Source organism: Schistocerca nitens, chromosome 5 (genome assembly GCF_023898315.1).
Source record: "Schistocerca nitens isolate TAMUIC-IGC-003100 chromosome 5, iqSchNite1.1, whole genome shotgun sequence".
NCBI classification, from domain to species: domain Eukaryota; kingdom Metazoa; phylum Arthropoda; class Insecta; order Orthoptera; family Acrididae; genus Schistocerca; species Schistocerca nitens.
The window spans coordinates 232,930,175-232,957,688 of NC_064618.1; positions in this window are offsets into that span (position 1 = coordinate 232,930,175).

The following is a 27,514-nucleotide window of genomic DNA, read 5'->3' on the forward strand; positions in this document are numbered from 1 at the left end:
AACCACTACTGTTATTAACACTCTGTTCTACTCTGGTTAGTCTACCTTCATGGTTACACAGTCGTTCATCTACACCTGTATTAAACTGATTGATGTTGATTTCCAGGTTAGTAATTTTAGTAACCACTTGCACACCAGATTTCGCACACACATCGTTTTCCTTCCTTAATTTGATTTTCTATTACATTGTGAACATCCTCACGTTGTTTTCCCACATTATTGACTTGTTCCTGGATTTTATCTGACTCCGACTTTACTTGTTCTTTAAACTGATTGTTGTCATCAACAGCTTGCTTAGTCTAAGTTATTTCATTTTTTACTGTTACAACAGCATGATTACACTCTTGTCTTACCTTACTAATCTCACCTCTTATACTGTCACTAAACAAAGTCATATCATTTTTTCATGAATCTCTTAACTAAGAAATTTTATTTTGCAAAAAAATGGTTCAAATGGCTCTGAGCACTATGGGACTCAACATCTTAGGTCATAAGTCCCCTAGAACTTAGAACTACGTAAATCTAACTAACCTAAGGACATCACACACACCCATGCCCGAGGCAGGATTCGAACCTGCGACCGTAGCAGTCCCGCGGTTCCGGACTGCAGCGCCAGAACCGCTAGACCACCGCGGCCGGCTTTTATTTTGCATTCTGGATTCCGTTTCTACTGATAAGTTCGTAAACACGTGTTCAACTTCAGCATGAAACTCAAATCAGAATGTAAAGAATTCTTTATATCACAGCCCATTTTTTTTCATTTTAGTGCCAATATCAGAACTCATTTCTTTCATATTGATATTCATCTCTCCCATATGTTTTAAAATATTTGCTAACATGTGTGACACACTATCCTTCTGCTCACAAGCAACTAAGACTGGTTCCTGCTTTATTTTTGTAACAGTAGCAGGTATAAATATGGCCTCAATTCCACCAAATTTTTTTCATTATCTGTCCCATAATTAACAGACATTGAATCTGGCAAATCACTATAAATTGCTTGTGATACATCAAAACTAAATTAACCAGTCACTGTATCATCTTCATATTTTACTCTATCTGGCCTTGTAACATTAACCAAAACGGCCTTGCTGTGCTGGTACTGCGAACGGCTGAAAGCAAGGGGAAACTACAGCCGTAATTTTTCCCGAGGACATGCAGCTTTACTGTATGATTAAATGATGGTGGCGTCCTCTTGGGTAAAATATTCCGGGGGTAAAATAGTCCCACATTCGGATCTCCGGGCGGGGACTACTCAAGAGGACGTCGTTATCAGGAGAAAGAAAACTGGCGTTCTACGGATCGGAGCGTGGAATGTCAGATCCCTTAATCGGGCAGGTAGATTAGAAAATTTAAAAAGGAAAATGGATAGGTTAAAGTTAGATATAGTGGGAATTAGTGAAGTTCGGTGGCAGGAGGAGCAAGACTTTTGGTCAGGTGATTACAGGGTTATAAATACAAAATCAAATAGGGGTAATGCAGGAGTAGGTTTAATAATGAATAAAAAAATAGGAGTGCGGGTTAGCTACTACAAACAGCATAGTGAACGCATTATTGTGGCCACGATAGACACAAAGACCACTCCTACTACAGTAGTACAAGTTTATATGCCAACTAGCTCTGCAGATGATGAAGAAATAGATGAAATGTATGACGAGATAAATTATTCAGGTAGTGAAGGGAGACGAAAATTTAATAGTCATGGGTGACTGGAATTCGTCAGTAGGAAAAGGGAGAGAAGGAAACATAGTAGGTGAATATGGATTGGGGGGAAGGAATGAAAGAGGAAGCCGCCTTGTAGAATTTTGCACAGAGCATAACTTAATCATAGCTAACACTTGGTTCAAGAATCATAAAAGAAGGTTGTATACCTGGAAGAATCCTGGAGATACTAAAAGGTATCAGATAGATTATATAATGGTAAGAGAGAGATTTAGGAACCAGGTTTTAAATTGTAAGACATTTCCTGGGGCAGATGTGGATTCTGACCACAATCTATTGGTTATGAACTGCAGATTGAAACTGAAGAAACTGCAAAAAGGTGGGAATTTAAGGAGATGGGACCTGGATAAACTGAAAGAACCAGAGGTTGTAGAGAGTTTCAGTGAGAGCATAAGGGAACAATTGACAGGAATGGGGGAAAGAAATACAGTAGAAGAAGAATGGGTAGCTCTGAGGGATGAAGTAGTGAAGGCAGCAGACGATCAAGTAGGTAAAAAGACGAGGGCTAATAGAAATCCTTGGGTAACAGAAGAAATATTGAATTTAATTGATGAAAGGAGAAAATATAAAAATGCAGTAAATGAAGCAGGCAAAAAGGAATACAAACGTCTCAAAAATGATATCGACAGGAAGTGCAAAATGGCTAAGCAGGCATGGCTACAGGACAAATGTAAGGATGTCGAGGCTTGTCTCACTAGGGGTAAGATAGATACTGCCTACAGGAAAATTAAAGAGACCTTTGGAGAGAAGAGAACCACTTGTATGAATATCAAGAGCTCAGATGGCAACCCAGTACTAAGCAAAGAAGGGAAGGCAGAAAGGTGGAAGGAGTATATAGAGCGTTTATACAAGGGCGATGTACTTGAGGACAATATTATGGAAATGGAAGAGGATGTAGATGAAGACGAAATGGGAGATAAGATACTGCGTGAAGAGTTTGACAGAGCACTGAAAGACCTGAGTCGAAACAAGGCACCGGGAGTAGACAACATTCCATTAGAACTACTGATGGCCTTGGGAGAGCCAGTCATGACAAAACTCTACCATCTGGTGAGCAAGATGTACGAGACAGGCGAAATACCCTCAGACTTCAAGAAGAATATAATAATTCCAATCCCAAAGAAAGCAGGTGTTGACAGATGTGAAAATTACCGAACTATCAGTTTAATAAGTCACAGCTGCAAAATACTAACGCGAATTCTTTACAGACGAATGGAAACACTGATAGAAGCGGACCTCGGGGAAGATCAGTTTGGATTCCGTAGAAATGTTGGAACACGTGAGGCAATACTAACCTTACGACTTATCTTAGAAGAAAGATTAAGAAAAGGCAAACCTACGTTTCTAGCATTTGTAGACTTAGAGAAAGCTTTTGACAATGTTAACTGGAATACTCTCTTTCAAATTCTGAAGGTGGCAGGGGTAAAATACAGGGAGCGAAAGGCTATTTACAATTTGTACAGAAACCAGATGGCAGTTATAAGAGTCGAGGGGCATGAAAGGGAAGCAGTGGTTGGGAATGGAGTGAGACAGGGTTTTAGCCTCTCCCCAATGTTATTCAATCTGTATATTGAGCAAGCAGTAAAGGAAACAAAAGAAAAATTTGGAGTAGGTATTAAAATTCATGGAGAAGAAGTAAAAACTTTGAGGTTAGCCGATGACATTGTAATTCTGTCAGAGACAGCAAAGGACTTGGAAGAGCAGTTGAACGGAATGGACAGTGTCTTGAAAGGAGGATATAAGATGAACATCAACAAAAGCAAAACGAGGATAATGGAATGTAGTCAAATTAAATCGGGTGATGCTGAGGAAATTAGATTAGGAAATGAGACACTTAAAGTAGTAAAGGAGTTTTTCTATTTAGGGAGTAAAATAACTGATGATGGTCGAAGTAGAGAGGATATAAAATGTAGACTGCCAATGGCAAGGAAAGCGTTTCTGAAGAAGAGAAATTTGTTAACATCGAGTATAGATTTAAGTGTCAGGAAGTCGTTTCTGAAAGTATTTGTATGGAGTGTAGCCATGTATGGAAGTGAAACATGGACGATAACTAGTTTGGACAAGAAGAGAATAGAAGCTTTCGAAATGTGGTGCTACAGAAGAATGCTGAAGATAAGGTGGGAAGATCGCGTAACTAATGAGGAGGTATTGAATAGGATTGGGGAGAAGAGAAGTTTGTGGCACAACTTGACTAGAAGAAGGGATCGGTTGGTAGGGCATGTTTTGAGGCATCAAGGGATCACAAATTTAGCATTGGAGGGCAGCGTGGAGGGTAAAAATCGTAGAGGGAGACCAAGAGATGAATACACTAAGCAGATTCAGAAGGATGTAGGTTGCAGTAGGTACTGGGAGATAAAGAAGCTTGCACAAACCAGTCTCAGGACTGAAGACCACAACAAACAAACAACAGTTAGATAATTTTCTCAGTCTCCGAAACTATAATAGATAAAAATCTGAAATTTTAACAGGATCCTTCCCTTAATAACAAATGATTGTGTACCAAGTTTGAACAAAATCAGATGGCAATTACTGTGGTTTATTTAGATTCTTAGGGGGCATGAATTTGCGGACCGACTGATTGTTACTTCAGACCGTTCACACGGCCGGTAGTGTCAGCTGCACTGGAGCCAGAGCGAAGAAAAAAAAAAAAAAGTTGCCATCCTGAAGCCACGATGCTAAACGGCTGCGTGCCTTAGTGCTTCGAATGTTATTTCGTAATAACTTGCTACGTTACAAGTTCCTCTGAAAGGGCACAGCCTCTTTCCTTCCCCATCCTTCGCACCATCCGAGCTTCTGCTTCGTCTCTAATGACCTCCTTCCTTCCTTCTTCTACCTATGCAGCCATAGTTTAAAACATTCCCCGCTTAAAGTTGACCTTTAAAGTGTCTGCGTAATACTAGCTGCTGACAACAGTAATGTGCACTTTACACCGCACTCAAGCTTGCATCCAGTACTGATCGGTTCTGTCTCGGGTTTGTTTCTCTGGCAGTGTTAGCCGTACGGGGTGACCACAAAGTTCCGTTACCATACTTCGCAAGCCACATATTCAAAGATGGTTGCATAGTATTAATGTGGGATCATAGCAGAGGACAACTTTGAGTTAGTGTCATTTTATTTATTCTAGAGTGTCTGTATGTGCACTATCGTTTTCATAAAAGAGTATGATATTCCTCCATGCACGACGTGCAAATCTCCGCAACATTGTTGGCGTGATGGCCGTAAACGATACATTACTGTGGGGGAAAATAATGTCGGTATATCTATAACGAACTGCCCCGCAATATTCTACTGCGAATATTATATGCGAATATCTGATTTGAGAGCGTAGCAGTGGAACTGAATTTAGCACAATTATTAAACTCCAAAATAACTCCTATTACCTCCCACGTAAACGAATAAAAAATAATAAATGATCATGGAATAGTATTTTCTGGATAAAAGATGACATTCAAGGTAACGATAGATTTATCAAACAAAGATCAAGAGTGACATCATACATAATCAGGTATCAACATAAATTAATTCAATTCAAGCATATATTTATTGAAACATAGTACATATTAATGGATGTATGATCAAGTTGGGGAGTGGTGGAATAATTTTCTAAGCCTCCTACTTTAAATATCTTTTCTGCAATCTGACTGAATCTGCTAAGTTGAAATTGACTGCGGACTACCAAGCTGCAAGCTAGCACGATATGGAGACACTGAACAACGATAATTCTGTTTGAAAGAGCACGCCGGCGACTAGAGCACTTCCGCGTCGGGTCGAATGGTGGCCTTCAGTCTCCTTCTCTCGTCCCAGGATCTGTGACAGCATCTCCAGATCAAACATGAAGCTGAAATCTAAAACGAATCCAGAATATACGATCCGATACGTTTCACAGATAAACTTGAATTCTACTTTCTCAGTCTCCTCACTATCATCTCTAAAAGCACTAAACGTAGGATATTCTCTAAAAACAAAAACTACCAATCAAAACGCGCCAGTACTTCTTTATGCCAATTGTATTATTCTTCTCTCTCAGTACAGCCACCTCCAGAAAGCAGGCAAATACAAGTTCTGTCACTGCCCACATAAGAGGACAGATGCCCTCTGGTACATCTTTTGACACCACTGTCGGATTCCCAGTCAAGGCACTGTCTCTCTCCACTCTCAGTACAGCCACCTCCAGTAAACAGGCAAATTCCTAACTTCCAGTTCTATCACTCCCATATACGAGGACAGATGCCCTCTGGTACATCTTCTGACATAATTGTCGGATTCCCAGTCAAGGCACTGTCTGTCTCCACCCACGAGAAACCACTTGGCGTTGGTGCCTACGTGCCTTCTAAATAACGCAACACTATCCCGCAGACAGAGTGTCGGATATCCTGTCACGTCGGCCCATTTTAGCCACTGAAGCGAGATGTTTTCATGATCTTTACAGCAATAGATCTCACAGGAAGTTCCACGGAAAAACATCAGCCGGGTACGTGCAGAATCTGAAGAACGCATTCTCCTCGACTAGGATCAATTGTCAATCCGCTCATCCATCACAACTTGGCTAAAGAAGTTTGAAAAAACTCTGCCGCAAACCTGAAGCCTCAGGGACAATGTACTGTGGCCACCTGAGAGCACTTCCCTACAGGTGGCGGAAGAGGGGGGGGGGGGGGGGGAAGGGTACCGCTGATGTTCTGTCCATGTCCGTCAGTTAAACTGACGACCCTCCATGTAAAAGCAGCGACGAGACACGAAGGTCTGCCTGCTCAAATACCCGCGACTTGAGTTTTTCTTGTTCTCTGAACCAGCACCAAAAAGCGGCCTTTACGCTACCTCAGGCCGGCGAGCTTCCGTTCTCCCAGCTGCAGCCATAACTATTCAACAAAACACTGCGTCATGCACAAATTCAGTCCCATCACCTCAAATTATTCCTAGCAGTTGGATACCAATTAACTCAGTATCCAACCGCTGTCAACCCTCTTCCGTAAACATCATACTGGTCACAGTGTCTTCCTAACTAGATATGAGTGTCCTAATTACATACATCTCCATGATCTGAATATTGAAAGTGAAGGAAAATCGAGCCCAAGGCACTTGCCGAGTTTCAAATGCAATTTTAACAGCAACCTTAAGTTCGTCTATTGTATCGTAACATTTGGCAGCAACCTAATGTTTAATGAATGTCCTTAACGCGTTGTCGCAAGATGGCAGATCAGGCGTTTAGGGTGGCCACTCCAGAGGTGCAGGCAGACGGACTGAATCTCTTCCAGTCCATTTATCAGGAAATACGCCATTGAGATGTTCTTTAAAGACATTAGCACAATGGGCTGGTGATCGATCCTGCTAGAAAGATACACGACCAAGTAGTCTCCGACCTTGCAGATGTGGAATAAACCAATCACCTAACATGGTCAAATGGGCACTGTGATTCACAGCACCATCAAAGAAATATGGGCCTAACAAGTGGGGTGCAAATATTGCAGCACAGATCATGTCATGTAATGGTTTGAGTTCAGCTTCATCTTAAAAATGTGGGTTTCTCTTTAGTCTAGAAATAAATGTTTCTCGCTTTTACATTGCGGTATGTTGCACACTCGTCCGAGAAGAACACTTTTCCCCTTGAAGGAAGAGTTGTAAAGAAGTGACGCATTCGTCCACAAGCCTGATGACGTTTTTGTAGTCAAATCGTTTACAAACGAAAGTTTCAATGCCTCTAGCTTCAAGTCATACTTCTTATGTAACGTCGATTATGGAACACCAAATTTTTGTGACTGCTTACGAATGTGATTTTGTGTCGAATGTACGAAAGACGCTGCATTCCCAACACAAGTTTCCAATCATGTTGGTGGTTGCCCTGAGCAGAGCTTATCTTTCATGTAGCCAGTTGCAAACAGCTTTTTCTGCCCCCTTAAAACTGTTGGTTTTGGTGAGGAATGTTTCTGAAACCTTGCAGTGAAGTAATGCCGAATATCTGATTTTTCTGTAAGGGGTGGTTCGCTTGCCCACGTGTTCATTACGATCCGTTCCTTCATGGTGACAGTGGATTCATCAGCCGTGATTTAGATGTGCATTAGCACCTGCGGCAATAAGAAACAACAATTCATTAACGTCTATCTTTAACTTCTATATCATACGTAGGGGTAATGGAACTTCGTGAGCACTCTGTACATTAACGATAATGTAAAGCAATTTTAGTGATTGTATATTACAGAAATTTCACTAACATCTTCCCAGGAACAAACGTATTTGGGATAACAATGCTAGTACATCATAATTTCTTTATTTGATCATGTGTTTCCTAGACTAACATATTCAGCAAGTATAGAACATTTTCTCTTTTCCTACTTTTCAGGTCTAAAACGCATGGAATGGCAGATTTAATAGAATGTCACGAATTTTCGTAGAATAAAAAAAAGGTGACTCTCTCTTGGCTTGCTAGGCTTCTTCCGGGGAGACACGAAAAGATCCTTCGTCTGTACGCGGGTCCTTCTGGAAGGTTGACTGTGGAAAAATCTGGCTGATATTTCTTAGTGGCATCGTGGTACTGTTTTCACTGCGGATTAGAAGCATTTTCCGGTCAGTGCTAACGGGCAGTTACCAGCAGATAACATTATCTCTGACCAACAGAATTAGCAGACAACTTTTTTTTTGTCTTGGTATTCCATAAATTTTGCCAACAATTGGCCCCTCTCGTATCACGAACCTCCAGTCACGAATGATCTTTTCTACCTTTCCGATTTTTCGCTATGCACAAAGTTCAGCAAGCTACAAAATCTGTTGATATCTCTCTGGCATACAAATTAAATTGATATATTACCCCTGACTTACTTTACCAAAGCTAAATACACTGAAGCGGCCAATAACCTGGCATAGGTATGCATATTGAAATACAGAGAGAAGTAAATAGGCAAAATACGGCGCTGCGGTCGGCAACGCCTATATAAAACAAGTGTCTGGCGCAGTTATTGGATCAGTTACTGTTGCTGCAATGGCTGGTTATCCAGGTTTAAGTGAGTCTGAACTTGGTGTTACAGTTGGTGCACGAGCGATGGGACATAGCATATCCGAGGTAGCTAAGGAGTGGGGATTTTCCTGTACGACCATTTTATTTCACGAGTGCACCGTGAATATCAGAAATCCGGTAAAACATCAAATCTCCAACATCGTTGCGGGGCCAACGATGACTGAAGAGAATCGTACGACCTGACAGAATTGCAACTTTTACGTAAATTGCTGCAGATTTCAATGCTGCGCCATCAACAAGTGTGAACGTGCGAACCATTCAATGAAACATCGTCGATGTGGATTTTCGGAGCCGAAGGCCCTCTCGTGTACCCTTGATCAATGCACGACACAAAGATCTACGCCTCACCTGGGCCAGTCAACACCGACATTGGACTGTTGATGACGGGAAACATGTTGCCTTGTCGGACGAGTCTCGTTTCAAATTGTATGGAGCGGATGGACGTGTACGGGTATGGAGACAGTCTCATGAATACATGGAGCCTGCATGTCAGCAGGGAATTGTTCAAGCAGGTGGAGACTCTTTAATGGTGTGGGATCCCTGATACGTCTAGATACGACTCTGGCAGGTGACACGTACGTAAGCATCCTGTCTGATCACATGCATCCATTCGCGTCTATTGTGCATTCCGACGGACGGGCAATTTCAACAGTACAATGCGACACCCCACACGTCCAGAATTGCTACAGGGTGGGTCTACGAACACTCTCCTGAGTTTAAGCACTTCCGCTGGCCACCAAACTCCTCAGATATGAAAATTATTCAGCATAACTGGGATGCCTTGTAATGTGATCTTCAGAAGAAATCTCCACCCCTCGTACTCTTACGTATTTATGGACAGCCCTGCAGAATTCATGGTGTTAATTCCATCCAGCACTACTTCAGACATTATTCGAGTCCATGCCACGTCGTGTTGCGCGACTTCTGCGCGCTCGCGGGGGCCCTACACGATATTAGGCAGGTGTGTCAATTTCTTTGGTTCTTCAATGTATTTAAGCTGAAAAAGAATCCTTTATGAAATCTGTACTGCATCTCAAAGCTACACTCACGTTAGTCACTTGTGATGTATTGACTTGTATGCTAATAATATAATAACAATATGACCGTATGATGCACTCTGTCCGTGACTGGCTATGAATATGACAATAATAATGTATTGGCTTCAGACATGATACTTTATCTGCATGAACATAAACTACGATTGCTAGTTTTTATAAACGTTTACGTAAACAACATGCCAACAGCCTTGCCGCAGTGTTAACCCTGCTTCCCTTCAGATCACTGAAGTTAAGCACTGCCGGGCTTGGCTAACAATTGAATGTGTTACCGTCTGGTTCTACCGAGTGCTATTGGCAAGCGGGTTGCACTCAGCCCTTGTGAGGCCAACTGAGGTGGCATTTGATTGAGAAGTAGCGACACCGGTCATGACAACCGACAACGGCCAAGAGAGTGGGGTCCTGACCTCATGCCCCTCCGTATCCGCATCCAGGGACGCTTGAGGATTTAGGATGACACGGCGGCCGGTCGGTACCGTTGGGCCTTCAAGACCTGTTTGGACGATGTTTGTGTGTATGAAAATAACATGCAGTTAGGAAGAGCTAGCTGTAAGTGTGAGTGTGCATTGTGCAAAACTATAATAAAAGTCGTACATTTCATGAAATGTGAAAGGCTTTTACCGTTAGGAAAGACGTACATTCTGTGGCTCATTGATAGTAAGGACTACGATATTAATTACTTCTACATAATGTTTCGTTTATGACTTTAATGTCTTAAGATTACAATATTTTCGAACAACAGTATCGTTTGTTTTTAAAGTTAATTTAAATGTCATTGGAAAGTAAATGTAAAGTTCCGCGTTGTGATCGCAGACGGCCGTATCGGTCCCGACCGAGCGCCGTGCCATCCTTTGCCAGTGGCGCCATTGGATACGGTATGAGGGGGCATGTGGTCAGGACGTCGCTCTCCGGATCGTTGTCGGGTTTCTTGAACCCTGAACCGTTACTAATCGGTCGAGTGGCTCCTGAATTGGCCGCAAGACGCTGAGAGTACCCAAAAGCGTCCTCTCTCAAGAAAAGGGGAAAAAGCCCGGCAGTACCGGAAATGGAACGCGAATCCACCGGCTGCCAGTCAGCCGCGAGACCACAGAGCTATGGACGCAGTCTAAATTTGATTGTATCAGATAACAAATTGGAACTGTAGCTCGGAAATATGTTGGACGTCTATAGAAACATTAACTTTCGTTACTGAAGACGCAGTTTTTTTTATTGAAACATTTCTAATATGATACCCCCAATTAATTTGACTGGTGTAGCTACTAGTTATAATAGAAATTCATCCAATTACTGAAACTGATAAACTTAGTTATCCTGCTATTTTACCACTTGCATGTTCGGCGAAGTTATTAGGTTCTACTTGAATTATAAAGTTCACTGTTATATGGTCAATTTTTATAAGAATTTAGGTTTGTAAGCATGATAGCAGAGTTTCACTAATGTCTGCTAAACTAACACAGTCAACGCCTTGAAATTTTGTAGGAATTCTTTTAAATAACAGATACATTTAAAAAAAATAAATGACGGAGCCAATATGTGGGTGAGGTGTATATCACTTGTAGTGGTTAATACTGGAAAAAGCACCTCGAAGGAACTATTGTTGTCTTGCTCCTTATTTTAGGAATGTGGAAGTTTTATTGAAAACAGTAACTTCCAATATTTTATTTTGCATTGAGACGTTTTCTGTTACGACTTTGTGTAATAAAACCATTGCAAACAGCTTCTGTCACAGAGTTAATTAAACAGGATGATTAGATAATTGTTTTTTGATGTTCTAAAAGTAGGTGAGTTTGCATATCAGGTGTTAGGACTGGATTCTGCCCGTTATTATGAAATTAATTTTCAAACAATGGAAAATACTGGACGGAATAATGGCATTATTATGAATAGGATAGATTGCTACTCACCATATAGTGGAGATGTTGAGTCGCAGACAGACACAACAGAAGACTGTTTAGCAGTTTTTCGTTGTGCCTGTCTGCGACTCAACATCGCCACTTACGTTAATTTCCCTATTCAGACGTGGTCAGCTGACCTGCGCCATTATGGACGGATTCTTACGTGATTGAAGACCTTTGATGTTTTCAATTAACCTACTTCCGTAATTGACGGTGACCATGAAATACCTACATAGAACTGAAATGGATTTAGAATTTTCCACCAAGTTGAAGAAAAATAACAGATTGTGTTCCAGTTATCTGGATTACACTTTAAACAACTCTGTTGTCTCTTAATCCGGAAGAACACGTTGAGCGGACCACTGAACGAACCGCTGGCCGCCTACAATCCAGCTTGCTTTATCCGTTACGCAGAATGGGCACTCACATTACCTTTCGTGCCAACGTGTTTACCGTCCAGTTTATACGACGGTCGTAGAACGCCTTAATGAGGTCCTGCCGCTCGTTCAGTCGTTCGCGCTTTATGGAGTAAAAGCTATTTTGACCCAGATACGTTTGTTAGATGGGATATTAAGCTCGATTGTCCTTCACTTCTACATTTATCCATGGCGACATAAATACATAACTATGCTCCGCTACCATGGGACATTTTCATGACTGATATGTGCTCCATAGACTAGAGTAGTCAGTGGAAAACAACCAATACATGTTCTCTACGTAAACCAGCAGTGCTAAATTCCCAGATTCTTCACGGTGATCCATCAGTGCCAGGCTGAGAATAATATTATTGCTGATATTCGAGGAAAGATTAATTTATTTTTCGAGCATTAATAAATGCGATGGCTTACAGTGAATAATGAGTGACTCAGTAGCACCAACTACACTGACATATTACGAGCATCATTTCGCAGAAACGCTTTCAGCGCAGGTCATGAGACGAAAGTAGATGGTTTTGAGTACAATGTTTGTGGTATAGCAATGGGCTCTGAGCTAGGCTATCTCAGCATAGCATTCTTCGCATGGCCTTCAACTACATTATATATAAAAAAGTAATTACAAACCGAAAATAAATTGTGGAAAAATTCAGAAGATGGAACTGTCAGGCGACAACAAAAAGGGAAGGGGGAACATCCGGACATTTCTGAAGAAAACGGCACTTTCCTCCCGTTATTCCAAAACGTGGACAAGACATATGTAAACAAAAACGGTTAAAATGACATAAGCACCATGGGACATCTGAGGTCATCAGTCCCGTGGACATAGAACTATTTAAACCTAACTAACCTAAGGACATCACACACATCCATGTCCGAGGCAGGATTCGAACCTGCGACCGCAGCAGCAGCGCGGTTCCGGTCTGAAGCGCCTAGAGCCGCTCGGCCACAGCAGCCGGCCACAGATGTAAACAACTGATGGTATTCGTCCATCAATTAAGTATAAAATCCTTCCAATAGCTTTGCAAAACTGATTAGAAAATCAATTGGAGGAATAATTTGTAGAATACCAAGTAGAGATTAGAACAGGAAGCTCATGTGTCGAACAGCTGTTCAACCTAAAGCTAATTGTCCGGTGTAAGAACCCAAATCTTCATGTACCCTTTGTTGTTTTTTTTAAAAAAAGATTTTATCTCAATCTACATAGATACGCTATTTAATGGCTTAGAAGGCTTTGCAGCTAACAATGAAACAATGGTTATCATAAAGCAAACGTTGTCTTATACAATTTGCAAACTTTAATTTTTGGTTCAATTTCAAAACTCCTCGAAATTAAAACCGGTGTGAAGAAGGAGAATGGACTGTCTTCATTATAAGTCAACTGCATTTTGAAGAATGTGCTACGAGAATGAAGAAAAAGAACAGAAGAAGAATGAATAAATAAAGTGAAACTTCGATGAAATGGAGAGAACCGAGGGACAGAGTGCTTAGCTTATGCCGATGATTTACCGATCTTAGCAGGGAACGGAAACGGATAAAATTTTTCGAAGAGGTAACAGGAAAACTTGATTACAAATTTAGTTTGAGAAAATCGTGTACATGACCAGCGTTGAAAGGGCACCAAAATAAATTGAGTTAAAATATGGAAAAATAAAGGAAGTTTCTGGATTGAAATACTTGGGAAAAATACTCTGGAGAAAACTGCTCACATAAATTGAACCAGAAAAGCAAAAGTAACGTTTCAACTAAGAAACAAAATATACTTGTACAATAAAAAATACTTCTCTATTAATACAAAATTGAGGCATTACATTGTGATGATTAAAACTGGGTGTGTGATTCTTGAAGTTTCCCTGGCGTACTGAATGTTCGATGAAGTTTCGGGGTTGCAGCCGGATCACGTTGACTTCTTGCCACAATTTTCGGCTGGCAATCGTTCAGCCATCTTCTGGTGAGTGTCCGTGACCGGAGACTGCAAGTACCCGGAGTCAGCTTTATAGCAAAAAATTGGCGCGAAAACGTATGCGTATTGACGGCCATCACAGGAGCGTCTCGCTATCGAAATCCGCGCCCTCTGGAAATACTGTTCTATCTGTGGCGCGCAGGCGCATGCGTAAAGGTGAAAACTGCACGCCCGCCCTGTCAGAATGCGCGCTCGCCTCGTTAAAAACAGACGTCAGATGTCGCCAGGCGTGTCATTATGAATAAATTGTCTTCTCTCATAAGAAATTAGATCACCGGGTCCCAGCGCTTGTCCAGTTGAAAACCGCCGTCACGATTTATTAGATTTTGTGCTAGGCGTATCTCCACGGATTGTTTAATTACTGAATCTCCGGGACAACGATTTTCGTGGCAGGAAAATCCATAGCTTGTCCTGTGGTAATACAGGGTGTTTCAAAAATGACCGGTATATTTGAAACGGCAGTAAAAACTAAACGAGCAGCGATAGAAATACACCGTTTGTTGCAATATGCTTGGGACAACAGTACATTTTCAGGCAGAGAAACTTTCGAAATTACAGTAGTTACAATTTTCAACAACAGATGGCGCTGCGGTCTGGGAAACTCTATAGTACGATATTTTCCACATATCCACCATGCGTAGCAATAATATGGCGTAGTCTCTGAATGCAATTACCCGAAACCTTTGACAACGTGTCTGGCGGAATGGCTTCACATGCAGATGAGATGTACTGCTTCAGCTGTTCAATTGTTTCTGGATTCTGGCGGTACACCTGGTCTTTCAAGTGTCCCCGCAGAAAGAAGTCACAGGGGTTCACGTCTGGCGAATAGGGAGGCCAATCCACGCCGCCTCCTGTATGTTTCGGATAGCCCAAAGCAATCACACGATCATCGAAATATTCATTCAGGAAATTAAAGACGTCGGCCGTGCGATGTGGCCGGGCACCATCTTGCATAAACCACGAGGTGTTCGCAGTGTCGTCTAAGGCAGTTTGTACCGCCACAAATTCACGAAGAATGTCCAGATAGCGTGATGCAGTAATCGTTTCGGATCTGAAAAATGGGCCAATGATTCCTTTGGAAGACATGGCGGCCCAGACCAGTACTTTTTGAGGATGCAGGGACGATGGGACTGCAACATGGGGCTTTTCGGTTCCCCATATGCGCCAGTTCTGTTTATTGACGAAGCCGTCCAGGTAAAAATAAGCTTCGTCAGTAAACCAAATGCTGCCCACATGCATATCGCCGTCATCAATCCTGTGCACTATATTGTTAGCGAATGTCTCTCGTGCAGCAATGGTGGCGGCGCTGAGGGGTTGCCGCGTTTGAATTTTCTATGGATAGAGGTGTAAACTCTGGCGCATGAGACGATACGTGGACGTTGGCGTCATTTGGACCGCAGCTGCAACACGGCGAACGGAAACCCGAGGCCGCTGTTGGATCACCTGCTGCACTAGCTGCGCGTTGCCCTCTGTGGTTGCCGTACGCGGTCGCCCTACCCTTCCAGCACGTTGATCCGTCACGTTCCCAGTCCGTTGAAATTTTTCAAACAGATCCTTTATTGTATCGCTTTTCGGTCCTTTGGTTACATTAAACCTCCGTTGAAGACTTCGTCTTGTTGCAACAACACTGTGTTCTAGGCGGTGGAATTCCAACACCAGAAAAATCCTCTGTTCTAAGGAATAAACCATGTTGTCTACAGCACACGTGCACGTTGTGAACAGCACACGCTTACAGCAGAAAGACGACGTACAGAATGGCGCACCCACAGACTGCGTTGTCTTCTATCTCTTTCACATCACTTGCAGCGCCATCTGTTGTTGAAAATTGTAACTACTGTAATTTCGAAAGTTTGTCCGCCTGAAAATGTACTGTTGTCCCAAGCATATTGCAACAAACGGTGTATTTCTATCACTGCTCGTTTAGTTTTTATTGCCGTTTCAAATATACCGGTCATTTTTGAAACACCCTGTACAATGCTCAACTACGCCCGACTTACTGGGCTGTGAAAGGGGAGTGTGGTCCCCATGTTCGACACACCTTTCATGTATTGTGCATGTTGTCTGACCGATGCAAGCTCTTCCACACTGGCAAGGAATTTTGTAGATCCTGTCCTTCCACAGGCCCAGATCGTACTTTAACGAACCGAGAAGGGCACTAACCTTCACCGGTGGCCGGAAGATTACTTTAACTTGATGTTTTCTTAGGATCCTGCCTACTTTAGATGAAAGGTTGCCGACGTATGGAAGGAACGCCCTGAAGCTGTAACATTTAGAGCCGGTATTCAGATGTAATGGTTACTCTCCACATCAGATTAGAACAGCGCTAAGAAGGAAGAAGCGTGACCACCCATAACATCAAGAAGATAAGTAGCTATTTAAGTCCAGAGCGTTCCTTCCATACGTTAAAGTAATCCTCTGGCCACCGGCGAAGATTAGTGCCCTTCTCGGTTCGGTAAAGGACGATCTGGGTCTGCGGAAGGCCGGGATTTACAAAATTCCTTGCCAGTGGCAAAGATTACATCGGTCAGACGACATGCACAGTACATGAAAGATGCGTTGAACATGAGCGCCACACTCGCCTTTCGCAGCCCAGTAAACTGAGCATTGTATTATTTTTTCCTTTATTGCATTTCGATTTCCCCCACCCCAGAGGGGGGGGGGGGGGCGGCGGTCTGGCAGCAGCGTAATAGGCCGCTCTACAGCCTACAGAAAAGTTTAAAAAAACATATTACTGAGAATATAAACAAACAATAAAAACCGGTGATAATACGGTGACAGTGTAAAAAAATTGTAAAATGGCGGAAGTTGAAATATAAAAACACGGCGTTGACGATGCGGACGAAGACACATACTAAGTTGTTGTTCTCTTCAGTCCTGAGACTGGATTGATGCAGCTCTCCATGCTACTCTATCCTGTGCAAGCTTTTCATCTCCCAGTACTTACTGCAACCTACATTCTTCTGAATCTGCTTAGTGTATTCATCTCTTGGTCTCCCTCTACGACTTTTACCCATCATTCTCCGCTCCAGCGCTAAATTTGTGATCCCTTGATGCCTCAGAACATGTCCTACCAACCGGTCCCTTCTTCTAGTCAAGTTGTACCACAAACTCCTCTTCTCCCCAATTCTATTCAATACCTCCTCATTAGTTACGTGATCTATCCATCTAATCTTCAGCATTCTTCTGTACCACCACATTTCAAAAGCTTCTATTCTCTTCTTGTCCAAACTATTTATCGTCCACGTTTCACTTCCATACATGCCTACACTCCATACAAATACTTTCAGAAACGACTTCCTGACACTTAAATCTATACTCGATGTTAACAAATTTCTCTTCTTCAGAAACGCTTTCGTTCCCATTGCCAGTCTACATTTTATATCCTCTCTACTTCGACCATCATCAGTTATTTTGCTCCCCAAATAGCAAAACTCCTTTACTACTTTAAGTGTCTCATTTCCTAATCTAATTCCCTCAGCATCACCCGACCTAATTCGACTACATTCCATTATTCTAGTTTTGCTTTTGTTGATGTTCATCTTATACCTCCTTTCAAGACACTGTCCATTCCGTTCAACTGCTCTTCCAGGTCTTTTGCAGTCTCTGACAGAATTACAATGTCATCGGCTAACCTCAACATTTTTATTTCTTCTCCAAGGATTTTAATAACTACTCCGAATTTTTCTTTTGTTTCCTTTACTACTTGCTCAATATACAGATTGAATAACATCGGGGACAGGCTACAACCCTGTCCCACTCCCTTCCCAATTGCTGCTTCCCTTTCATGCCCCTCGACTCTTATAACTGCCATCTGGTTTCTGTACAAATTGTAAATAGCCTTTCGCTACCTGTATTTTACCCCTGCCATCTTTAGAATTTGAAAGAGAGTATTCCAGTCAACATTGTCAAAAACTTTCTCTAAGTCTACAAATGCTAGAAATGTAAGTTTGCCTTTCCTTAATCTGTTTTCTAAGATAAGTCGTAGGGTCAGTATTGCCTCACGTGTTCCAACATTTCTGCGGAATCCAAACTGATCATCCCAGAGGTCAGCTTCTACCAGTTTTTCCATTCGTCTGTAAGGAATTCGCGTTAGTATTTTCCAGCAGTGACCTATTAAACTGATAGTTCGGTAATTTTCACATCTGTCAACACCTGCTTTCTTTGGGATTGAAATTATTATATTCTTCTTGAAGTCTGAGGGTATTTCACCTGACTCATACATCTTGCTCACCAGATGGTAGAGTTTTGTCAGGACTGGCTCTCCCAAGGCCGTCAGTAGTTCCAATGGAATGTTGTCTACTTCCGGGGCCTTGTTTCGACTCAGGTCTTTCAGTGCTCTGTCAAACTCTTCACGCAGTCTCGTATCTCCCATTTCATCTTCATCTACATCCTCTTCAATTTCCATAATATTGTCCTCAAGTACATCGCCCTTGTATAGACCCTCTATATACTCCTTCCACCTTTCTGCCTTCCCTTCTTTGCTTAGTACTGGGTTGCCATCTGAGCTCTTGATATTCATACAAGTGGTTGTCTTTTCTCCAAAGGTCTCTTTAGTTTTCCTGTAGGCAGTATCTATCTTACCCCTAGTGAGATAATCCTCTACATCCTTACATTTGTCCTATAGCCCTCCCTGCTTAACCATTTTGCACATAGTAAGTGGACAGGCACAATTAAAAATACGGCGACCGTCTGATTTCTGTTCGCACGAGATAAAAAAAAGAAAAGAAACTCAACTAGCGACAGTATGGTGACTGTAGGCCTATGCAACAGTGACAGGGGACGCACAACACTGTACATTCGCTTCTTGGAAGTTGGCGCTGTAATTCAAGAAAATCCGTCTTCTCATTTTGCGTGGAAAATGGTTACGGATAAATTAAAAATACTTATTTACTTCGTAAATTTTGATTCGCTAAAACTAAAACTCTCCCTCTCTCCCCACAGTGTGGGGTTTGAAAGAGAGGAATTAGACTTTTACAAATGTTGACCCAAATACTATATTAATTTTTTCCGCAGATTCGGATAAGTTTTGTTTTGTCGTGCTCATGAGGCCACATAACTTTTACACTACTGGCCACTGAAATTGCTACACCAAGAAGAGATGCAGATGATAAACATGTATTCATTGGACAAATATATTATACTAGAACTGTCATGTGATTACAGTTTCACGCAATTTGGGTGCATATATCCTGAGAAATCAGTACCCAGAACAACCACCTCTGGCCGTAATACAGGCCTTGATACGCCTGGGCATTGAGTCAAACAGAGCTTGGATGGCGCGTACAGGTACACCTGCCCATGCAGCTTCAACACGATACCACAGTTCATCAAGAGTAGTGACTGGTGTATTGTGATGAACCAGTTGCTCGGCTACCATTGACCAGACCTTTTCAATTCGTGACAGATGTGGAGAATGTACAGACCAGTGCAGCAGTCGAAAATTTTCTGTATCCAGAAAGGCAACCAATGGCACCCCATACCATCACGCCGGGTGATACGCCAGTATGGCGATGACGAATACACGCTCCAATGTACGTTCACCGCGATGTTGCCAAACACGCATGCGACCGTCATGATGCTGTAAACAGAACATGGATTCATCCGAAAAAATGACGTTTTGTCATTCGTGCACTCAGGTTCGTCGTTGAGTACACCATCTCAGGCGCTCCTGTCTGTGATGAACCGTCAGGGGTAACCGCAGCCGTGGTCTCATAGCTGATAGTACATGCTGCTGTAAACGTCGTCGAACTGTTCGTGCAGATGGTTGTTGTCTTGCAAACGTCCCCATATGTTGACTCAGGGATCGAGACGTGGCTGCACGATCCGTTACAGCCATGCGGGTAAGATGACTGTCATCTCGACTGCTAATGATACGAGGCCGTTGGGATCCAGCACGGCGTTCCGTATTACCCTCCGGAACCCACCGATTCCATATTCTGCTAACAGTCATTGGATCTCGACCAACGCGAGCAGCAATGTCGTGATACGATAAACCGCAATCGTGATAGGCTGCAATCCAACGTTTATCAAAGTCGGAAACGTGATGGTACGCATTTATCCTCCTTACACGAGGCGTCACAACAAAGTTTCACCAGGCAACGCCAGTCAACTGCTGTTTGTGTATGAGAAATCGTTTGGAAACTTTCCTCATGTCAGCACGTTGTAGGTGTCGCCACCGGCGCCGACCTTGTGTGAATGCTCTGAAAAGCTAATCATTTGCATATCACACCATCTTCTTCCTGTCGGTTAAATTTCGCGCCTGTAGCACGTCATCTTCGTGGTGTAGCAATTTTAATGGCCAGTAGTGTAATTATCAAACAAATCATCTGACTAGCTAACTAACTAGCAAAACATCCTAATTACTAACGAGTGAACTCATTAACCAATAGAGTAAACAAAGTAAAAAAACTAACTGAGGAAAAGACTAACCCACTTACATGGATTTTCTTCTATTACAGTGCCAATTACCAAGAATCAAAACAAATGTTTAATACAAAATGTACGTAGTTTTTTATGTTGAATATGATTCTACAATAAAATTTGGGGGTTCCCGTTTGAAATTTTAAAGTTGCCTGCCGCCCTACCCCAGCGGGCTGGGGTGGCGGGCTAATATTAGCACCAGAAGATGCCCCCTTCGAAAATAATCAACTTTGGATTCTATACAGTTCTTCGTGTGTAGCTTATTTTTCGAGTTATTCTGTTATGTCAACTTAAAATTTGCACTCTGTATTTGCTTGATTTTGTGGTTAATGTTTGTGAGGGCAGTGATGCTAATACACTTCTGGTACAGCTTGTATTGTTGCCAAATGTATTCAAGATGGCGGATCCGAGATAGTGGCCATATATTTTTCAACAATGGACTGACGTCATGGTGGGAAATTCAAATTTTCGCGGGACATAGGTCAACTGGGCTACCTCCACCAATATACACTCCTGGAAATGGAAAAAAGAACACATTGACACCGGTGTGTCAGACCCACCATACTTGCTCCGGACACTGCGAGAGGGCTGTACAAGCAATGATCACACGCACGGCACAGCGGACACACCAGGAACCGCGGTGTTGGCCGTCGAATGGCGCTAGCTGCGCAGCATTTGTGCACCGCCGCCGTCAGTGTCAGCCAGTTTGCCGTGGCATACGGAGCTCCATCGCAGTCTTGAACACTGGTAGCATGCCGCGACAGCGTGGACGTGAACCGTATGTGCAGTTGACGGACTTTGAGCGAGGGCGTATAGTGGGCATGCGGGAGGCCGGGTGGACGTACCGCCGAATTGCTCAACACGTGGGGCGTGAGGTCTCCACAGTACATCGATGTTGTCGCCAGTGGTCGGCGGAAGGTGCACGTGCCCGTCGACCTGGGACCGGACCGCAGCGACGCACGGATGCACGCCAAGACCGTAGGATCCTACGCAGTGCCGTAGGGGACCGCACCGCCACTTCCCAGCAAATTAGGGACACTGTTGCTCCTGGGGTATCGGCGAGGACCATTCGCAACCGTCTCCATGAAGCTGGGCCACGGTCCCGCACACCGTTAGGCCGTCTTCCGCTCACGCCCCAACATCGTGCAGCCCGCCTCCAGTGGTGTCGCGACAGGCGTGAATGGAGGGACGAATGGAGACGTGTCGTCTTCAGCGATGAGAGTCGCTTCTGCCTTGGTGCCAATGATGGTCGTATGCGTGTTTGGCGCCGTGCAGGTGAGCGCCACAATCAGGACTGCATACGACCGAGGCACACAGGGCCAACACCCGGCATCATGGTGTGGGGAGCGATCTCCTACACTGGCCGTACACCACTGGTGATCGTCGAGGGGACACTGAATAGTGCACGGTACATCCAAACCGTCATCGAACCCATCGTTCTACCATTCCTAGACCGGCAAGGGAACTTGCTGTTCCAACAGGACAATGCACGTCCGCATGTATCCCGTGCCACCCAACGTGCTCTAGAAGGTGTAAGTCAACTACCCTGGCCAGCAAGATCTCCGGATCTGTCCCCCATTGAGCATGTTTGGGACTGGATGAAGCGTCGTCTCACGCGGTCTGCACGTCCAGCACGAACGCTGGTCCAACTGAGGCGCCAGGTGGAAATGGCATGGCAAGCCGTTCCACAGGACTACATCCAGCATCTCTACGATCGTCTCCATGGGAGAATAGCAGCCTGCATTGCTGCGAAAGGTGGATATACACTGTACTAGTGCCGACATTGTGCATGCTCTGTTGGCTGTGTCTATGTGCCTGTGGTTCTGTCAGTGTGATCATGTGATGTATCTGACCCCAGGAATGTATCAATAAAGTTTCCCTTCCTGGGACAATGAATTCACGGTGTTCTTATTTCAATTTCCAGGAGTGTAATTCCACCCAACTTTCTCTCTATTATGATGCCACCACCCACCTGCCCCTGGAAGTCGTGGGAAACAGTCCGTTAGGTTAGTGTACTTTATTTATTTTCGATGGGAAGCTGAAATAAAGATTCATCCTAATTATATAATTAACCATAAAAATCGGTCATAATTAAACGTGACAACACAGCTCAAATTTGAAGATTTACACACAACTGGTGTTATCCTGCTAGAAAAAAATTCACAATACCACACGACACTATGAGCAGCTATACCTGACATAAATAATTACTCTAAATATAGCCTTCTTTTCAGCTACAACTCGAAATAAATATATAAATATGTTTGTAACTCTAAATAGGATGCTTATTTCACGTGCAAGTCGACATAAATGAAACGCTTAGTGGGCTTAGTTCATATTAGCTGCTGGAGTCAGTGGCGTTAAGGCAATTATTATTTATTTTCCTCACTTTTCGAAACATAGTTCTACAATGGGGAACCCATTCCGGTTTCTAAGCACAGGTAGGAAAATCAGAACATGCACCGTATATAGTCACAGCACTTGATACCACCTTGTCAGTCACCCACCGCAGCAAATCGTCACATAGCAACTGTCCTCTCACATTCTGGCCTGATGCGCGAGCAGGGCGCTTTCCGCTGACAGCAGCGACTCTCCGAACTGGTGTACAAAGGCTGGGTTCTCCAGCATAAACGAGTCCACTAACGCTATTATTTCCGTTTGGGCTTGCTTGGTGCCATGTTTCCTGCAACGAGTTGCGATTACCTACAAATTCCAGGATTTTTTAGCTCTATCGATGAGTAATGCTTCACAGTCATCAGTTGCAATACCCGCCCCCCCCCCCTCCCCCATGAACCATTGATCTTGCCACTGGTGGAGAGGCTTGCGTGCCTCAGTGATACAGATATCCGAATCGTAGGTGCAACCACAACAGAGAGGTATCTGTTGAAAGGCCACCTTTTCAATAGTTGCAAGGGCAACAGGCTGGATGATTGACGGATCTGGCCTAGTAACATTAAGCAAAACTACCTTGCTGTTCTGGTACTGCGAACGACTGAAAGCAAGGGGAAACTATAGCCGTAATTTTTCCCGAGGGCATGCATCATTACTGTATAGTTAAATGATGATGGCGTCCTCTTGCATAAAATATTCCGGAGGTAAAATAGTCCCCCATCCGGATCTCCAGCAGGGACTACTCACGAGGAAGTAGTTAACAGGAGAAATGAAACTGGCGTTCTATGGATCGGAGCTTTGAATGCTTAATGGGACAGGTAGGTTAGAAAATTTAAAAAGGGATATGTTAAAGTTAGATGTTGTGGGAATTAGCGAAATTCGGTGGCAGCAGGAACAAGACTTCTGGTCAGGTGAATACAGGGTTATAAATACAAAATCAAATAGGGGTAATGCAGTGGTAGGTTTAGTAATTAATAAAAAAATAGGAGCGTGGGTGACCTACTACGAACAGCATAGTGAATGCGTTATTGTAGCCAAGATAGAAACGAAGCCCACTCCTACCACAGTAGTACAAGTTTATATGCCAGCTAGCTCTGCAGATGACGAAGAGATTGAGGAAATGTATGATGAGCTAAAATAAATTATTCAGATATTGAAAGGAGACGAGAATTTAATAGTCATGGAATTCGATAGTAGGAACAGGAAGAAAAGGAAAAGTTGTAGGTAAATATGGAATGGGGGCAAGGAATGAAAGAGGAAGCCGCCTGGTAGAATTCTGCACAGAGCATAACTTAATCATAGCAAACACTTGGTTTCAAAATCATGAAAGAAGGTTGTATACGTGGAAGAGGCCTGGAGACACTGGAAGGTTCAAAATGGTTCAAATGGCTCTGAGCACTATGGGACTTAACATCTGTGGTCATCAGTCCCCTAACTTAGAACTACTTAAAACTAACTAACCTAAGGACATCACACACATCCACGCCCGAGGCAGGATTCGAACCTGCGGCCTTAGCAGTCACGTGACACTGGAAGGTTTCAGATAGATTATATAATAGTATGACCGAGATTTAGGAACCAGGTTTTAAATCGTAAGATATTTCCACTGTTGGTTATGAACTGTAGACTAAAACTGAAGAAAGTGCAAAAATGTAGGAATTTAAGGAGATGGGACCTGAACAAAATGAAAGGACCAGAGGTTGAAAAGAGTTTCAGAGAGAGCATTAGGGAACGAGTGACAAGATTGAGGGAAAGAAATACAGCAAAAGAAGAATGGGTAGCTTTGAGAGATGAAATAATGAAGGCAGCAGAGGATCAAGTAGGTAAAAAGACGAGACCTAGTAGAAATCCTTGGGTAACAGAAGAGATACTGAATTTAATTGATGAAGGAAGAAAATATATAAAGGCAGTAAATGAAGCAGGCAAACAGAAATACAAACATCACAAAAATGAGATCAACAGAAGTGCAAAATGGCTTAGCAGGACAAATGTGAGGATGTGCATAACTAGGGGTAAGTTAGATACTGTCTACAGGAAAATTAAAGAGACCTTTGGAGAAAAGAGAACCATTTGAATGATAATCAAGAGCTCAGAGGGAAAACTAGCTCTAAGCAAAGAAGGGAAAGCAGAAAGGTGGAAGGAGTATATAGAGGGCCTATACGAGGGAGATGTACTTGAGGGCGATATTATGGAAATGCAAGAGGATGTAGATGAAGATGAAATGGGAGATATGAGTCTGCGTGAAGAATTTGACAGAGCACTGAAAGACCTAAGTCGAAACAAGGCCCCAGGAGTAGACAACATTCCATTAGAACTACTGATAGCCTTGGGAGAGACAGCCCTGAAAAAACTCTACCATCTGGTGAGCAAGATGTATGAGATAGACGAAATACCCTCAGACTTCAAGAAGAATGTAATAATTACAATCCCAAAGAAAGCACGTATTGACAGGTGTGAAAATTACGGAACTATCAGTTTAATAAGTCACGGCTTCAAAATACTGACACCAATTCTTAACAGACGAATGAAAAATTAGTAGAAACCCACCTCGCGGATGATCAGTTTGGATTCCGTAGAAATGTTGGAACACGTGAGGAAATACTGACCCACCGACTTATCTTAGAAGTAGACTTAAAGAGGGCTTTTGACAATGTTGACTGGAATACTCTCTTTCAAATTCTGTAGATAGCAGGGGTCAAATACAGGGAGCGAAAGGCTATTTACAATTCGTACAGAAACCAGATGACAGTTATAAGAGTCGAGTGGCACGAAAGGGAAGCAGTGGTTGGGAAGGGAGTGAGACAGGGAAGTAGCCATCCCCGATGTTATTCAACCTGTATATTGAGCAAGTATTGAAGGAAACAAAAGAAAAATTTGGAGTAGGAATTAAAATTCGCGGAGAAGAAATAAAAAAATTTGAGGTTTGCTGATGATATTGTAATTCTTTCAGAGACAGCAAAGATCCTGGAAGATTAGTTGAACGGAATGGACACTGTCTTGAGAACATCACCAAAAGCAAAATGAGGATAATGGAATGTAGTCGAATGAAATCAGGTTATGCTGAGGGAATTAGATTAGGTTATTAGACACTTATAGTAGTAAAGGAGCTTTGCTATTTCGGGAGCAAAATAACTGATGATGGTCGAAGTAGACAGGATATAAAATTTAGATTGGTAATGGCAAGGAATGCGTTTCTGAAGAGGAGAAATTTGTTATCATCTATTATAGATTTAAGTGTTAGAAAGTCATTTCTGAAAGTATTTGAATGGAGTTTAACCATGTATGGAAGCGAAACGTGGACGATAACTAGTTTGGACAAGAAGAGAATAGAAGCTTTCGAAATGTGGTGCTACAGAAGAGTGCTGAAGATTAGATGGGTAGATCACATAACTAATGATGAGGTATTGAATGGAATTGGGGAGAAGAGGAGTTTGTGGCACAACTTGACTATAAGAAGGGATCGGTTGTAGTACATGTTGTGAGGCCTCAAGGGGTTACCAATTTAGTATTGTAGGGCAGCGTGGAGGGTGAAAACCGTAGAGGGAGACCAAGAGATGAATACACTAAGCAGATTCAGAAGGATGTAGGTTGCAGTAGTTACTTGGGGATGAAGAATCTTGCGCAGCGTGGAGTAGCATGGAGGGCTGGAGGAAACCAGTCTCTCGACTGAAGATCGCAACATCAATTGCAATATCCAATTTTAAACGCCAAAACGATGTTATTTGTGATTCTTTTATGCTGAAATCATCGAGTACCACAGCAAAATTTTCGGAATTTCATGTATTTTCATTTGCCTTCCTGAAATATCATACCATGTATGCAGCTGTTCTCGATATTAACCACACAGCAGTATTCTGCAGATCGCGTACAAAGAATAATTCCGAAGAGTGTAGAGTCACTCTGGAGAGCCAAAAGGAGGTCGTTACATGGGGCGTGCTGCAAACAATTAACTAGAAAATTATCTCATATGAGAAGATTTTTATGTGAAAACTTGAAAATAACGGAAACTGGTAGTTCGACTCGTATTTTCTAACGAAAACCATACTTTTCAATGTCAACCAAGATTTTAATACTCATATACATGTGTGTGTTGGTGGGGGGGGGGGGGGACGAGGGGGGGAGGTTGGCAAGCCATACTCCGAACCTACTGACGGTGAATCCAACTTCAGACACCACCCTGAACGTACAGTGAATAGATTCACCTTCGAACGTTATCCTGGCTGTAACACATGGTGCATCTATCTCCGAACCATATCGCGACCATAACACATGTTGGATCCACTTTGGAACACTATCCAAGCCATAACACGTGGTGTATCCACCTTCAAAACATGTCCCAACCGTAACACGTGATGGATCCGCCTACGTGCTCTGTCCATATTCTCCCGAGCTTACCGTGTGGTATGGTGGGCCCCCACATGAAGCTGATACAGCCACACACACATGCAGAAAAAGAGTGCAGTTGCGCTAGGTGTTAACAACTGTAGTACATTTATAAGCAATTTTAGAATACGTGATGAAAAGTGATGTCCTTATCACATGAGCGGAAGTGATATAAAATTGGTAAGACTACGAAAATTGACGAAAAATATTATAAACTGAGGGAAAATTTACCAAAACGCGGGGAA